The following is a 17,380-nucleotide window of genomic DNA, read 5'->3' on the forward strand; positions in this document are numbered from 1 at the left end:
GAAGGCCAGAAGCAATACACAAGTCCATTAACGTATAGTCAGAATCAGGAATGGGCAAATGCATCTGAAATTGTGGTGAAGTCAGTTTTAGAAGATCTAAATTTATGTATGATTTTTTTCCACATAAAGAAGCCAAAGAGGATTTTGTACTCTATGTTCTCCAAATAAATAAATCCTTCAATTTTTACATGATTGAATAGAGCAGTGGTGTTAAACTCAAATAGGAATGATCCTTGTAGATTCATACTGCCTTAGAAAAAACACAAATTGTATTTTGTTTCTATTTTATCTTTTTAAACATATCCCACTTGTATTTTAATCTGGTTTTTGCATTCAGGAATTTTCTAAACTGCAAGTCTGATAATTCTGAGGTAAAAACCTTAGGTTCTAAACATTGCTATTTGTTTTTTCTATAGCACAATTAAAAACATATATTTAGAAATTTTAAAAAAGTAAGAATGTAATGAATTATTGTCTAATGATAATCTTCCTCCTTGCAGAAACTGATTAAAAATGAAATTTGGTTGTAATATATTCTAAGGATGGAGTTTTTAGTAGGAGCTTCCAAAGTAAATGAGAATTCCCATAGTGAACTCTCATAGAGAGTTCTGTCTTCTACTCTCACCAAATTCCACCTCTGTAATTTTTGTGATACAATGCCTATCACTATGCCAATTAATAGTTTATGGTACTTGATGCTTGATGAAAATAATAGTAAAGACAGTCTGCTTCTCTTTTTCAAAATTTAGTATTCATTTACTTTTATCATCTTATTGCAGAATTTCCATTACTCAAGAAGACTCTTCTACTAATATATAACTATTTTAAAAAATGGGTGAGACTGAGTTCAAAATGTCTTGGATAATAGATGTGGTGCAAATAATTTTTTTTTTTTTTATTTAATGAAGTCACTTTCCAAATACTTTCAAAAGATATCACTAGGGGGCAGCTAGGTGGTACAGTGGATAGAACACTGACCCTAGAGTCAGTAGTACCTGAGTTCAAATCTGTCCTCAGACACTTAATAATTACCTGACCGTGTAGCCTTGGGCAAGTCACTTAACCCCATTGCCTTGCAAAAACCAAAAATAAATTAATAAATAAAATTTAAAAAAACAAAACAAAAAAGATATCACTAACATTGTCCTTGGAAAGTAAATAACTGGAAGATCGCACTATTCAGTGGTAAGCAAGGTACCTTCAGAGTCAGAGGACCTTATCTTCTACTTTATTGTTTTAGATGATTATGTCTATCTCTCTGATACCCCATTTGGAATTTTTTTTTATATTTTTGCAAGGCAATGGGGTTAAGTGACTTGCCCAAGGCTACACGGTCTGGTAATTATTAAGTGTCTGAGGTCGGATTTCAACTTAGGTACTCCTGACTACAGGGCCGGTGCTCTATTCCCCAGCCCCTGGGAATTTTCTTGATAAAGACTCTGAAATTGTATGCCTTTTACTTCCCCAATTCATTTTACAGATAAGGAAATTGAGACAGATAGAGTTAAATGAATAGTCCAGTATCATACAGATAGTGAGTACCTGAAGTCACACTTTAACTCAAGTCTTCCTGACTCCAAGGTCAATACTATCCACTGAACTACCTAGCTGCCCTTTTCTGTTCTTACTATTTGCTTACTACTTACTAGAAACTTAGGTGAGTAATTCAGTATTCCTGAGACTCAGTTTATTCATTTGAAATTGAGGAACTTTAACTATCTAACCTTTAATGTCCTTTCTAGTTCTAAATTCATGATGCTATAACTGAGTCTTAAAGTTAGTATATAAAACACTAAAATTTCCAAGTACTTGTAAAGGGTGAATTTTTCCCCTTTGAAGGGTTCAGAAATCTGGAATAGGTCAAGCATTTATTTCCTACACACAAAAGAAAAGCTAAGAGACACAAATGTCACAGCTCACATTGACTTAAAACAAGATTCAAAAATTTAACTCATAACTGCCAAATCAGGCTCCCATGAAGCTGCTCTTTCAACATTAACAAGCAACAGTTTTCATGACTAATAATTAGACATTTTCATCTTACCTAAGTTCTTCATGCATGTCTCCTGGCAAGCAGTGCAAGGATTCAGCTCTTCCTTTGGCCAATAGTTGTTTTCTCTCATAAAGCTGTTGATTGGGGTGGCTAGGTTGCATAGTGGATAGAGCACCGGCCATGGATTCAGGAGTACCTGAGCTCAAATCTGGCCTCTGACACTTAATAATTACCTAGCTGTGTGGCCTTGGGCAAGCCACTTAACCCCACTGCTGCTCCACTCAATGAATGCAGCACCTCCATATTTCTCAAACTCAACAGGTCATTTTGATGTCTGCCTGAATATGTCTAACTATGGAAGAATGTTTAATCACTTATTCAGTAACAACAATGCAGATTGGCAAAGAAGTCCCATCACTAGTATACCTAATGGACTACATGCACTGGATAGGAGCAGCAATGGTATAGAAGAGCACAAGTAATTCTCTGTTCCTTCATCTTTCCCATTTACAACATGGGAGACTTAAAGCAAACCAGGACCTGTTTCATCTTTGGAAAGGTGCATGAAGTAATAAGTTTGACCAGTTCAGCATCCAAGATAAACAACATCATTCCAAAGTTTCCACCATGCTCATCATTGAACACCTAACTAAAATAGTAAAGGAATTCATTATTTCCAATCTACTCAATAAGTAAACAAGTGGACATAGTCAGCTGGAACCAGGAAGGAAAATTCTGATAATATTCCATAAAATCTACTTTATTACAAAGTTTCATCATGGGACTGTGTCTTATCTCTATAATAATTTCCTTAAATCTTAATGAAATTATAGAAAAAGAGAACTAGAACAGAAAAGCAACTTAGTTATTATCTACTTCAAATCTGCTATTTAACATTTGCATTGTTCATTGCTCTCATTAAGTGACATCAGAATGTTTTTATAACTACATCACAATGGAATTCTGTTCTTTATTTTATTTTGCTATCCTCAAGGGAAAGGTAATGTGGTGCAATGGCACCACATTGCCTTTCCCTTGTGGATTACAGATTGCAGAGAGTGTGCTGGCATTCATTGTAAGAGGGAACTTCTTCAATTAAGAGTGTCTTATATCAATGAAATTACAAGTGGATGTACTTAACTCTATCTTCCAGGGAATGCTCCTTCGATAAACGCAAATCCTAGGTGAACAAGCTTTGTTTGCTTGTTTTGTTTTATTTATATATTAAAGATTTTCACTTGTTTCTTATGTCATCCAGATTATGTGAAATGTTATAGGTGATCTTGCATTATCTATTTCTTTTTCTTCCTTCCATGGGTTCAAACAATTGAAAGATGGTAACCATTTCTTAAAAGTTCAATTAAGAATGGTTCTGTCATGAATATAGTAGAAGTAACTGAAATGTTGTCTTAACATGTTTTCAGCAAAAGTCCAAAGTACACTGGCAGAGACAAACAATCACAAGAGAGGTCACATAAATAAGTGAGGAATCATCATGAATCAATCTCAAAGATGAAGTCAAGAAGACATCAAGTCTCACATTGAGCTAGAGAAATATATATATATATATATATATATATATATAGAGAGAGAGAGAGAGAGAGAGAGAGCGAGAGAGAGAGAGAGATGAACATATACATATCTGTGTCTATGTGCAAATATATATGTATATATGTGCATATGCACATTGTATAATTGTGTTACATGTATGTGAGCACAACTCATTTAGCACTTGCCAAAAATACTACTTTATGGAAAAATCACAAAGCAGGTGGGGAGAAGAGGGGTCAGAAAAATTGGTGCAAGGATATCCTCAAAATCTCAAGAACCTGGGAATTGTGCAACATGGGCGACACTAACACAGGGCTTACAACATGGTGTGCCCTCTTCAGTTATGGTGCTGTACTCTTTAAGCAAGGCAGAATTGAAGTTACTCAATGGAAACATGAGATACAGAAGTTTAGAGAACACCTCAAGTATTGACATGGACTATTTGTGACTGAAATTTATAAGCCTCAATTGTACATAGTGTAATTTGATTCTAACATAAAGATGTCTTTTAATTTTTTTTTTTATTTAAGGCATTGGGGTTAAGTGACTTGCCCAAGGACACACAGCTACATAATTATTAAGTGTCTGATTTCAGATTTGAACTCAGGTCCTCCTGACTCCAGGTCAGTGCTCTATCCACTGTGCCACTCAGCCACTCTGGAGATGTCTTTTTGATCCTTTACAGGAATGAAAGTCAAGCATCAACCAAGCAAACAACATACATATCTATGCACCCAAACATCTGTACATCTATAGTATGTGCATGTGTGTGCATTCTCAAAGGTAATAAATTAGTACTCTAAAGTAGATGAAGCATGAAGTGTTAAAAAATTTATCAATATACTCAGGAAATGTCCTTTGTCAAAAGATTAGTAGAGGAATAGTACATATTGGTAAGGGTATAATAGATTATTTCTTGCCCTTTTATTTGAAAAAAAAAACTTTTTTCTAAAACATCTACCATTTTAATGTATTAAAACAATAAGACAAAAAAGCTGTCTATTGCAAAGATAAATTGGATCATAATCTAATCTACAGAAAATGCATTTTCTCTTTCCTAATAGTACTAGTAAAAGAGCTGGTGATCACATTTCCTATTAGTGAAAATAAGCACTTTAATAAACTGCTAGAGTATCTCCCAGGTATTGTAAATAGCAGATGCTATTGGAATTTGCTTCAATAATGTAATAGGTAGTCATATAAAACCTAAATAACTTAACAGAGCATAAATTACATTTGGCCCTCAGATGGCTTTCACATGTAAATGAAAGGATATTTTTTGCAAAATGTTTTAATTTTCCACTTAATGATCTTGCTTGTTTTGCACAACAGAGGCTAGTAAACTTAAGTCATCTCTTCTGACCTTTTTAAATTCTACTGCAACAAAAGAAACTTTTGAGTTTTACCATACTAACTGAGAAAAAAAAGACATCACCATGCGGACATACATATATGCACACAAAGATGCAGAGAAGAACACTTACCTGAGTAACTGAGTTCAAATCCCAGCTCTGTCACTATCTTTGTAATGTTGAGCAGTGGATTTTAACCCTCAGAACTTTCATGGTTTCCTAATTGAACCAAGTGACCACTAATGTCCCTTTCATCTCTAAATTATGGATTCTGTGATCTTCTATCAGGCTCCATAAAATATTGTACAGAAAAGAGAATAGGAATTCAGTTTACATAACTAGAAGGATACAAATTCAGGAAGAAATGTGTTGTTTTTGAGTATCAGGAGTTTTCCCAGTATTGTAATATTTGTCACAGTTTACAATATGTTGAAAAAAGAGTATTATTTATTAATTCATTGATAATTAGAATGAAGAAACATATTTAACTGATGCTAACTACTATACTAAGAGAAAAACTGATGGAGGTAGAGACCCTAAAGTCAGAAAAGACTAGGTTCAATGTCTGCCTCTGAAACATACTACCTTTGTAGCTATGGAAATATCCAAACCTCGCTGTCAATGTAGCAAACTCTCTAAGATTCTAAAATTAGAAAAGTGGACAATATTATTATCAGTAGTATGTCCACACTCAAGAAAGCTGAAATCTTAGATCCTGATTTTATATGTGTGTATACACACACATACACATACATATATATGTATATATAAATATTTGCAGGATGTCCCTAAAGTCTTAGTGCATGATTAAGCTTACCAGAGGTAGTTTAACACACAACTAAAACACTTGAGACTTAATAGCTTAACACTATATTAAGATCCAAACTTTGGGTCCAGCAGTCTCTCTCATATATTTAGACACATATATGTGAAGCTCTCATTTATCTCTATGAGATATATATATATATATATAATATGTCTGTGTACACATAAATAGGCACATACACAAAAGCACATATCATGTTTTCATGCCTATATAATGCATACACACACACACGCACACACACACACACACACACACACACACACACACACACACTGATAGCTTACAATAAAATTGACAAATTTCATTTTACTAAAATCTATTTTCTCTAATCAGTTATTAGGACAAGTGTAATTTTGGGTCTTTATTATAATCATAACTGATATTTATATAGCACTTCAAAATTTCAAAATGATTTACATATTTTTTCCTGTAACATACTTCTTAGTTCTCAGTCAGTCAATAACCATTTATCAAGTGCCTCCTATGTACCAAGCCATACAAAGTAATAGGAAATAAATAAAATGAAGCAAAAGAGAAACCCTATCCTTCTGTATTAAGTAAATCATGTAGGAAATTTGTAAAAGGAAATTTGTAATAGGAAAGCTAGCTTATGATTGATATATTCTGCAGATTAAAATCCAGCTATTTTCTTGTCCAATCATCGATTATTGTTGCTAAAGCAGAAAGAGATAAATGATCATTTTATTATATACACATGTGATGATAACCGGCAAGTACCTCAGGTGTTCACATTTTTGGTTATTATCATCATTTTCCTTTCAAGACTGGACATCATTACTGAAAAAAATTGTTCACTAAAGTTTTTTAAATTTTTTTGATTGTAAAAGAAATTATATGTTTAATTCTATGAACAGATAAGGAATTCTACTTATTTTATCTTTACTAAAGGAACAATGTTGCTGCTATTCAGAATATTGGCAATACTGACAATACTGATAAATTTGTGCTTCTTTTACCTTAAGCATACATATTTCCATGGACTTTTCAGTCCCTGTCTCATCCTCTGATAACACTATTCATTAAAACATCCCTTTGTCTCATTTTTCTTGGTTTCTGAATTTAAGGAAGGTTCACAAGCACTTTAATCTGACCATTGAGCAGAATTCACTTTAAGGACTGCCTTGGGAGTCTGGTTGGAGAGGAACTTTAAAAATTGGAAAGGAACTTAAAGAGGTCATCAGATCTATTTTGAGAGGTGATTTTGTACATTTAAGCAAAGCTACAACTCATGTCTTCAACAATGGGTTACTTGAATTGTTTTTTGGATAAGAAACTAGATCTCCTGGTTCCCAATCAAGACCTCATTCATTAAATTGTATTTATATAGCTACCCAAATAATATAGTTTTAAAAAGCAACTCATCTTGTAAGGAAGAAATATATTAGCACTTGAGTCTTTGGAACCAAACAATATATTGTTATTACCAATAGGTTAATAATTTCAACAACTATTAAAAGGTGATGAGCATTAACCATTACAATGATGTTTTTATAAGGAGGGGTGGAGATGTAAAGAAGTTTATTTGGCATAGCCAGAATATAATAGAAATGTATCTAACCACTATTTGAGGGTGGGACAGAATTAAAGGTAACTTTTACCCTGAAATATAAGTTAAAAATACCTTCCACCTAGGGGAAAGAAGTTGGAATTTTAAAGAACTAGGAAGCTGTTGGGGAGGGAGACAGGCGCATCCTCCAACTCCTTTCCCCAAGAGACCAGGTGGGAAAAATGTCAGATTACTTTTTGTTTTCTCATTCTAATAACCAAGAATATTGCCCTTAGTCATAATCAAACAGAAAACCAGCAGTATAGAATGGTGGTGTGGATTCTCTGATAGGCTGTATCTGAAGAGGTCCTGGGGAATCCAAAGGGGGTTAGGTTTATTGAAAAGTCTGTGTAAGTAGTCCCGAGGACATATTGGCAAGAAGAGCATTGTGGCTTTTCAGAGCTCTAGTGTCATTGAATCTCAGTTTGTAGTCTTCACAGATCAAGAACCAGTTCTCCACATTTTTCTTCAGCCACTGGGTCCTCTCCTCTATAAGGCACATCCCCTCTCTTCCTCTTGAAGCTGTGGGCCAACAGGATCTCCCCAGTGTATTGCTCTTGCGCTCTCAACACCAGGAGTGATTAGCTCAGAATTGGTAGAGGTGGTAAGATAATAAAGCAGGTGGATCTGTTTCAGACCCTCCAGCTGCCACTGCTGAGAGAATATTCTGAAGGTCCCAGGATAGCAATAAAAAATAGCAGGAGCAGGGACGTAGCCACATGGAAACAAGAGGCTGCCTCCATGCCCACTTTGATGAAAGCCACCAGACCCCACAGGATGACCTAGAACTAAGCAGGATTAACTGAAGCTTAGATGTCTGCACCTTCACCCAGGCAACAAGTACTCCAGGCAATCTTGAATACCATAAGACCCCCTTCCCCACCTTGGATCTTGCAGCAACCACCACCTGCTTAAAAATAGAGTCTTTCTGAAAATGGCAGCTTAGTAAAGTAGTTCCTAAACCCCTTGTTGAAGTGCCTCCCCAAAGAAGGTATCCTGTTTCGGGGTGCCACTCACCTCAAAGGTGTCCTGAGAGTGCTGCACAGCCATGGAAATAAGTTATTTCTTCTGACAGAAGGGAGAGATTGGCCTGGTCCAGAAGGGACTCCAAACTCCTTTGAAGGCTGGGTGACAGTATCAGAATCCAGGCAAAAGGAATGTAATAACTTCTGCAACTGGGTTAATAACATGCTTATATTGGCACAATCCATGGAAATCAACTTGGATTGCAAAGTCTTAAAAGGCAATCTCTTCAGAAGGACTGGAGTAAAATTCCTATAGAAGATGTTGCAGTCATTGGTGCTTGGTCAAGGGGATGAAGTGCTCCTGGTATAATTGTTTCCAGTTAGGAGGCTCTGTCCCATTCTTCATTTTCCTGTATTTTCTGATCTTCGTGGCTAGGGAGGAGAGGAAACCAGAAGGGGTCCCTGAGGGTGAGGTACTGATTAGTGAACAGACACAGCTCCAATTAAAATTCCCATGGACCAATCGGACAGCTTGGATCATGATGACCCCTGCCCTTGAATCCCAGGACACTTGATGGGCTTAGATGACTGACTTTGAGGTTTGAAGGCATACTTATTTTTAGGTAATAAAGGATAAAGTGCTTTCCTCTATCCTTAAGTGTTCCTGACTTAAGTAAGTTAATTACTGCATATGTAAACGTACATGCATAAGCTTATTCATATTGTATATTCTCTTAGCAATACTAAATGTTTTTTAAATAATCACCCCATATTTCAGAATAATTTAAATCATAGCTACACACACATACACAAACACACACATACACTAACAAAGGTTATGAAAAAGGTCAATCACCACTCATTTCTTTTTCTTTATCTCCTTTTTTTTTTGTGGTAGTAGGGTTAAGTGACTTCCCAAAGAACATAGCTAGTATTTGAAGCCACATTTGAACTCAGGTGCTCCTCACTCCACCCGGGCATCTGTCTGGCCCCTAACAATCATTTCTCAAGCACTTAGTTTCTTAGTAACTTGTGTGTAGATAAGTTGAGTGTAGAAAATGTTATGGAAGTAAAACGCTTGCAAAAGGATGAATTTAGAAAACTACCTTCACAGGTAATTGGAAAAATAATTTTTAAGAAAATATATCAAAGATAGATTTGTTCTGAAAACATGGTAGCCAAAGGGTGTACTGGTACCTATATCACATTAAATGAATGATAAGAGACTGATTAAACTAATTTAAAAATTAAGAAAATTTGGGGTGGCTAGGTGGCATAGTAGATAAAGCACAAGCCCTGGAGTCAGGAGTACCTGGGTTCAAATCTGGCCTCAGACACGTAATAATTACCTAAGTGTGTGGTGTTGGGCAAGCCACTTAACCCCATTTGCCTTTCAAAAACCTAAAAAAAAATTATGAAAATTTTTTAAATGGACAAGAAGAGAACAGAATGAAAAAATGAGATGTGCCATTTTCTAAACTGATTTGAACTAGCATCCATAGCTGTGAAACTGTGACCATCAAAGGATTCATTCAAGGAGTGTGGAGGGTGAAGAAGATGATATATTATAGTCACCCTTGGTAACTACTGGTCTGTGACATTATTAACAATCATTTTTTTCCTTCAAATATTTTATATCCTAAACAACAAAATCTTATATTAAATGAAATCGCATTAATTCAAAAAGAATCTTCAAAACGTAAAAAAATCTTAAAAATCAATAAAAAATAACAAAAATTGTTATCTCAGTTCTAAAGTCCCAATAGAATTGGAAGTCATCTAAAGACCTGTCATATTCTTGAGATCTCTAAGAAAGAAAATTTTAGAAATTGAGAAAGATTATGGTAATATTTATATTCCCACATCTATATATTATATATATATATATATATTTAAAATGTCAATTATTCAATAACATAGTTGACTTAGAATTTTGAGGTAAAGGGAAATATGAAGATCATTTAATTCTTCATTTTCACTCTTCAGGGGAAAAAATAAGGGCCTAGAGAGGTTTAAAAGACTGTAGAAGTATCAAAAAATACTCAGGAACTGGAATTTGAAACCAGGTCTTTTGATTCCACACCCAGTACTCTTTTTTACTACCCATAATATTAATAATTAAATTAGCCTACCTTTCCAATCCCAAGGACCCAGGACCAAAATGTTAAAATTGAATATGGCAAATTTATGAACTTCCAAAAATACTAAAAGGAAACAAAAACACATAGGTCAATAAAATCCTGTAGCTGCAATAGAAATAATCACTAGGCTACAATTCTCTCATTTTGGTATTTGCTGTTTACAGTCTTTTTTTTCTTATTTTTATTTATTTTTCTTAAAGATATTATTTGAGTTTTACATTTTTACCTCAATCTTGCTTCCCCCCCCCCCAGAAAGCACTCTGTCAGTCTTTACTTTGTTTCCATGTTGTACCTTGTTCCAAATTGGGTGTGATGAGAGACAAATCATATCCTTAAAGAGAACAGAATTCTCAGAGGTAACAAGATCAGACAATAAGATATCTTTTTTTTCCCCAAATTAAAGGGAATAGTCCTTGCACTTTGTTCAAACTCCACAGCTCCATATCTGGATACAGATGGTACTCTCCTTTGCAGATGGCTGAAATTGTTCCTGATTGTTGCACTGATGGAATGAGCAAGTCCTTCAAGGTTTAACATCACTCCCATGTTGCTGTTAGGGTGTACAGTGTTTTTCTGGTTCTGCTCATCTCACTCAGCATCAGTTCATGCAAATCCCTCCAGGTTTCCCTGAAATCCTGTCCCTCATGGTTTCTAATAGAACAATAGTGTTCCCTGACATACATATACCACAGTTTGCTAAGCCATTCCCCAATTGCAGGACATTTACTGGATTTCCAATTCTTTGCCACCACAAACAGGGCTGCTATAAATATTTTTGTACAAGTAATGTTTTACCCTTTTCCCTCATCTCTTCAGGGCATAGAAGCAATAGTGATATCCCTGGATCAAAGGGTATGCACGTTTTTGTTGCCCTTTGGGCATAGTTCCAAATAGCTCTCCAGAAGGTTTGGATGAGTTCACAGCTCTACCTACAGTGTAATAGTGTCCCAGATTTCCCACATCCCTTCCAACAATGATCATTATCCTTTCTGGTCATACTGTCCAATCTGAAAGGTGTGAGGTGGTACCTCAGAGAAGCTTTAATTTGCATTTCTCTAATAATTAATAATTTAGAACATTTTTTCATATGGCTATGGATTACTTTGATCTCTTCATCTGTAAATTGCCTTTGCATATCCTTTGACCATTTGTCAATTGGGGAATGGCTTTTTGTTTTAAAAAATATGTCTCAGTTCTCTGTATATTTTAGAAATGAGTCCTTTGTCAGAATCATTGGTTGTAAAGATTGTTTCCCAATTCACTACATTTCTTTTGATCTTGGTTACATTGGTTTTATCTGCGCAAAAGCTTTTTAATTTAATGTAATCGAAATCATCTAATTGGTTTTTAGTGATGTTCTCCAACTCTTCCCTAGTCATAAACTGTTCCCCTTTCCATAGATCTGACAGGTAGACTAATCCTTGATCTTCTAATTTGCTTGTAGTATTATTTTTTATGTCTATGTCCTCTAACCATTTGGATCTTATCTTGGTAAAGGGTGTGAGGTGTTGGTCTAATCTAAGTTTCTTCCATACTAACTTTCAATTTTCCCAGCAATTTTTATCAAAAAGGGAGTTTTTATACCAATGTCCAGACTCTTTGGGTTTATCAAAAAGCAGATTACTATAATCATCTCCTGCTTTTCCACCTAGTCTATTCCACTGGTCCACGACTGTATTTCTTAGCCAATACCAAACAGTTTTCATGACTGATGCTTTATAATATAATTTTAGATTGGGTAGGGCTAAGCCACCTTCTTTTGCACTTTTTTTCATTAAGCTCCTGGCAATTCTTGACTTTTTATTTCTCCATATGAATTTATTTAAAATTTTTTCTAACTCATTAAAGTAATTTTTTGGAATTTTGATTGGTAGGGCACTAAACAGATAGTTTAGTTTTGGTAGAATTATCATTTTTATTATATTAGCTCTACCTATCAATGAGCAGTTGATATTTGCCCAGTTATTTAAATCTAATTTAATTTGTGTGAGAAGTGTTTTGTAATAGTTTGCAAAAAGATTCTGAGTCTGTCTTGGCAAATAGACTCCCAAGTATTTTATATTGTCTGAGGTTACTTTGAATGGGATTTCTCTTTCTCGCTCTTCCTGCAGTTTCTTGCTAGACATATATAGAAATGTTGAGGATTGATGAGAGTTTATTTTATAACCTGCAACTTTGCTAAAATTGCTAATAGTTTCCAGTAGTTTTTTAGATGATTTCTTGGGATTTTCTAGGTAGAGCATCATGGCATCTGCAAAGAGTGAGCATTTTGTCTCTTCCTTCCCAATTCTAATTCCTTTAATTTCTTTTTCTTCTCTAATTGCTGATGCTAACATTTCTAATATAATATTTAATAGTAGTGGTGATAATGGGCACCCTTGTTTCACCCCTGATCTTATTGGGAATGCCTCTAGCCTCTCCCCATTGAATATAATGCTTGTTGATGGTTTCAGATAGATACTGCTAATTATTTTAAGGAACAGTCCATTTATTCCTACACTCTCTAGTGTTTTTAATAGGAATGGATGCTGTATTTTGTCAAAAGCTTTTTCAGCATCTATTGATATGATCATATGATTTCTGATGGGTTTGTTGTTGATATAATTAAGTATACTAACAGTTTTCCTAATATTGAACCAACCCTGCATTACTGGAATAAATCCTACTTGATCATAATGTATTATCCTAGTGATGACTTGTTGTAATCATTTTGCTAAGATTTTATTTAGGATTATTGCATCTATATTAATCAGGGAAATAGGTCTATAATTTTCTTTCTCTGTTTGAACTCTTCCTGGTTTAGTTAACAGCACCATATTGGTTTCATAGAAAGAGTTAGGCAGAGTTCCATCTTTCCCTAGTTTTCCAAAGAGTTTATATAGGATTGGAACCAATTGTACCTTAAATGTTTGGTAGAATTCACTTGTAAATCCATCAGACCCTGGAGATTATTTTTTAGGGATTTCAGTAATGACTTGTTGAATTCCTTTTTCTGAGATGGGGTTGTTTAGGTATTTAATCTCTTCTTCATTTAACCAGGGCAACTTATATTTTTGTAAATATTCATCCATTTCACTTAGATTATCATGTTTATTGGCATAGAGTTGGGCAAAATAATTTCAAATTATTACTTTAATTTCCTCCTCATTGATGGTGAGTTCGCCTTTTTCATTTATGATACTAGCTATTTGGTTTTCTTTTCCTTTTTTTAATCAAATTGATCAGAGGTTTATCAATTTTATTGGTTTTTTCATAATACCAACTTTTGGTTTTATTTATTAATTCAATAGTTTTTTGCTTTCAATTTTGTTAATTTCTCCTTTAATTTTTAGAATTTCTAATTTGGTACTTAATTGGGGATTTTTGATTTGTTCTTTCTCTAATTTTTTTTAGCTGCATGTTTAGCTCATTGATTTCCTCTTTCTTCAATTTATTCATATAAGCATTTAGAGCTATAATATATCCCCTGAGAGTTGCTTTGAATGAATCCCATATGTTTTGGTATGTTATTTCATTATTATCATTATCTATGATAAAATAGTTAATTCTATAATTTGTTTTTTGGTCCACTCATTTTTTAAAATGAGGCTATTCAGTTTCCAATTTATTCTGGGTCTATATATCCTTGGCCCACAATTGCATATGACTTTTATTGCATTGTGATCTGAGAAAGATGTATTCACTATTTCTGCCTTTATGCAGTTGATCATTAGGTTTTCATGTCCTAGTACATGGTCAATTTTTGTGTAAGTTCCATGTACTGCAGAGAAAAATGTATATTCCTTTCTATCCCCATTCAGTTTCTTTCATAAATCTACCATATCTAATTTTTCTAACAATCTATTTACCTCCCTAATTTCTTTCTTGTTTGTTTTATGATTCGATTTATCTAGATCTGATAGCAGGAAGTTGAGGTCTCCCACTAGTAGAGTTTTGCTTTGTATGTCTTCCTGTAATTCTTTCAGCTTCTCCTCTAAGAATTTGGATGCTGTCCCACTGGGTGCATATATATTCAATATTGAAATGACTTTATTGTCTATGGTACCTTTTAGGAGGATATAGTTTCCCTCCTTATCTCTTTTAATGCTATCTATCTTTGCTGCTGCTATGTCTGAGATAAGGATTGCTACCCCTGCTTTTTTTACTTCAGCTGAAGCAAAATATATTTTGCTCCAACCTTTTACCTTTACTCTATATGTATCTCTCTGCTTCAAATGAGTTTCTTGTAAGCAGCATATTGTAGGATTCTGGTTTTTAATCCACTCTGCTATTTCCTTACATTTTAAGGAAGAGTTCATCCCATTCACATTCAAGGTTATGATTACTAATTCTTTATTGCCCTCCATGCTATCTTCCTTCTGTTTGTATTTTTCCCCCTTCCCCCCTTTTTATCCATATTCCCCAGTCCTTTGTTTCTGAAAACCACGCCCTTCAGTGTTTTTGCCCTCCTATATCACACCCTCCCCTTTCTTTCCCCTTTTCCTTTTGCCCTTTTCCCTTCCCTTCCTTTTATTATTTCCCCTTATTTCCCCCACTCCCCTTCCCTTTCTCCATGCCCCCTCCACTTTTCCCCTTTTAATACTTGAAAGGTTAGATGTTTTATAAGTTTACTGAGTATGTGTAGGTTGACTTTAAGCCAAGTCTGATGAGAAGAAGATTCAGATGTTTCTCCTCTGCTCCCTTCTTCCCCTCTGTTACCATAGGTTTTTTATACCTCTTAGTGTAATGCGATTTGCCCCATTCAATCCCCTCCCTCCTCCTGTCTCTTTCCTGCCCCCCTTTTTAGGGTGGTAGTGTTTTTTTTTTTAGATCACTCTATCTAAGTCATAGAAAATTCTGAGTGTCTGACCCCTCTAGTGCTATATATTCTATCGAATAATGGGCACCCTTGTGTCCATTTCCTGAGAGTTATTAGAGTCTTTCTCCCAAATGGGGTTAAATCCAGTTACATCCCATTAGTTAGTAGTCTCATGGATAGGTCATAAATGTCCATTAATGGCTATCATTTCTGGCAAGGTGTATCCTCTCTCTGTTAGAGTTACATTTATTGCATTTTTTTCTTTTATCGCCCCCCCCTTTTTTTTTACCTTTTCATGTGTCTCTTGAACCTACTGTTTAATGTCCAAATTTTCTGTTTAGCTCTGGTCTTTTCATCAGAAATTTTTGGAATTCTTTCATTTCCTTAAATGTCCATCTTTTTCCCTGGAAGTGTAGGCTCAGCTTTGCAGGAAAGTAGATTCTTAGCTGCAATCCAAGCTCCCATGCTCTTCAAAATATCTTGTTCCAGGGCCTTCGATCCCTTAATGTTGATGCAGCCAGGTCCTCTGTGATCCTTACTATGGCTCCTTGATATTTAAATTTTTTCTTTCTGGCTGCTTGGAGGATTTTCTTTTATCTGATAGTTCTGGAGTTTGGCCACAGCATTCCTTGGTGTTTTCATTTTAGGATTTTTTTCTGTTGGGGATCGATGTACTCTTTCAATAACTACTTTGCCCTCTGATTCCATGATATCTGGGCAGTTTTACATAACTAGATACTGTAATATTAAGTCCAGGCTTTTTTTCTCTTCAATGTTTTCACAAAGTCCTATAATTTTCAGGTTGCCCCTCCTCGATCTATTCTCGAGGTCAGTAGTTTTGTTGATGAGGTATTTTACATTTGCTTCTATTTTTAGTATTTTTTGATTTTGGTTAACTGACTCTTGCTGTCTCGTGGAGTCATTAGTTTCTTTTTGGGGGAGAGGAGTTTTCTTCATTAACCTTTTGCAACTCCTTTTCCACTTGGTCAATTCTACTTTTGAAAGAGCTTTCCATTTGACCAATTGAGGTTTTGAGAGAATTAATTTCTTTTTGCATTTGCTCATTTGAGGATTTGAGAGAATTGTTCTCATTTTGTAATTGTCCGATTGATGATCTGAGAGATTTATTCTCCTTTTGTGTTTGTCCAATTGTACTTTCTAAGGGTTTTTTTTTTGTTGTTGCACGGTATTAATTGTCTTTCCCAAATTTTTAAGCTTCTTCCTTATTTCTTTGAGGAAGTCTTTCTGTGCTGGAGACCGGATTGTATTCTCCTCAGAGGTTCCAGGTCTCTCTGAGCTGGGGTCTTTCCCTTCCAGGAATTTTTCTATGGATCCACCTTTCCGCTGACCCTTCTTCATTATGCTAAGACCTTGAGTTGGTCCGGGCCGGTTCACCTGGGCTTGGGATCGCTAAAGGCTTTACTGAGTGCAGTTTCTCTGGCTGGCCAGTAGGAGGTGCTGGTTTCCCTCTCTGGAGTGTCTGTGACCTTGGTTGAGAGGCCTTCTCTCTTTGCCCGAAGGGAGGAGTTGGGACTATTGAATTCTTTTGCCTTCAATCAATGGTGGGCTTTACCCTGGCCTGAGGTCATTCCTCAGCTGGGCTGGTTCTTCTGCTCACACACCTGGGCCTGAGACAGAAGTAGTTTGCAATTGTTTATTTTGGAGGAGGCCTCAGTGCAATGGAAGGTTGGACTCAGAGTTTCTCAGACCAAAGGAGCCCAGCAATGGTTTCCACAGTTCTCCTGCACCAGACCTCTCCCTGCAGCCCCTTCCCCAAGCTCCAGGGGGACAGCACCAATACCAGCGCCTCTACTTCCCTGCAGAAGCCCCTTCTGTCCAGCCCCACCACTGATCCAGCAGGTCCCGCTCTCCGGCCCTCAGACTCCTGGTTCCAATTCAGCTGTTACTCTGGCTGATCCAGGGCTGATATTCACCTGCCAGAATTCTACCAAAGCTGCAGCGGGAGACAAATCCTGAGGTAGATGCTCTTTTTCCTGGCTTTTCTCTCTGGGTTCCATGAGTCAGACTTCCTCTAAGAGGTTTGTTTCATGTGACAGATGGGGAAGAGATCAGGAGACTCTAGAATGGTGCCTGTCTTCTCTCGGCCACTTTGGCCAGAAGTCCTGTTTACAGTCTTTTGGGGGTTCAGTTTCCTCATCTATAAAAATGATTGTTGAGGTGTTCTCA

This window comes from Macrotis lagotis, chromosome 4 (genome assembly GCF_037893015.1).
Source record: "Macrotis lagotis isolate mMagLag1 chromosome 4, bilby.v1.9.chrom.fasta, whole genome shotgun sequence".
In the NCBI taxonomy this organism is placed as follows: Eukaryota; Metazoa; Chordata; class Mammalia; order Peramelemorphia; family Peramelidae; genus Macrotis; species Macrotis lagotis.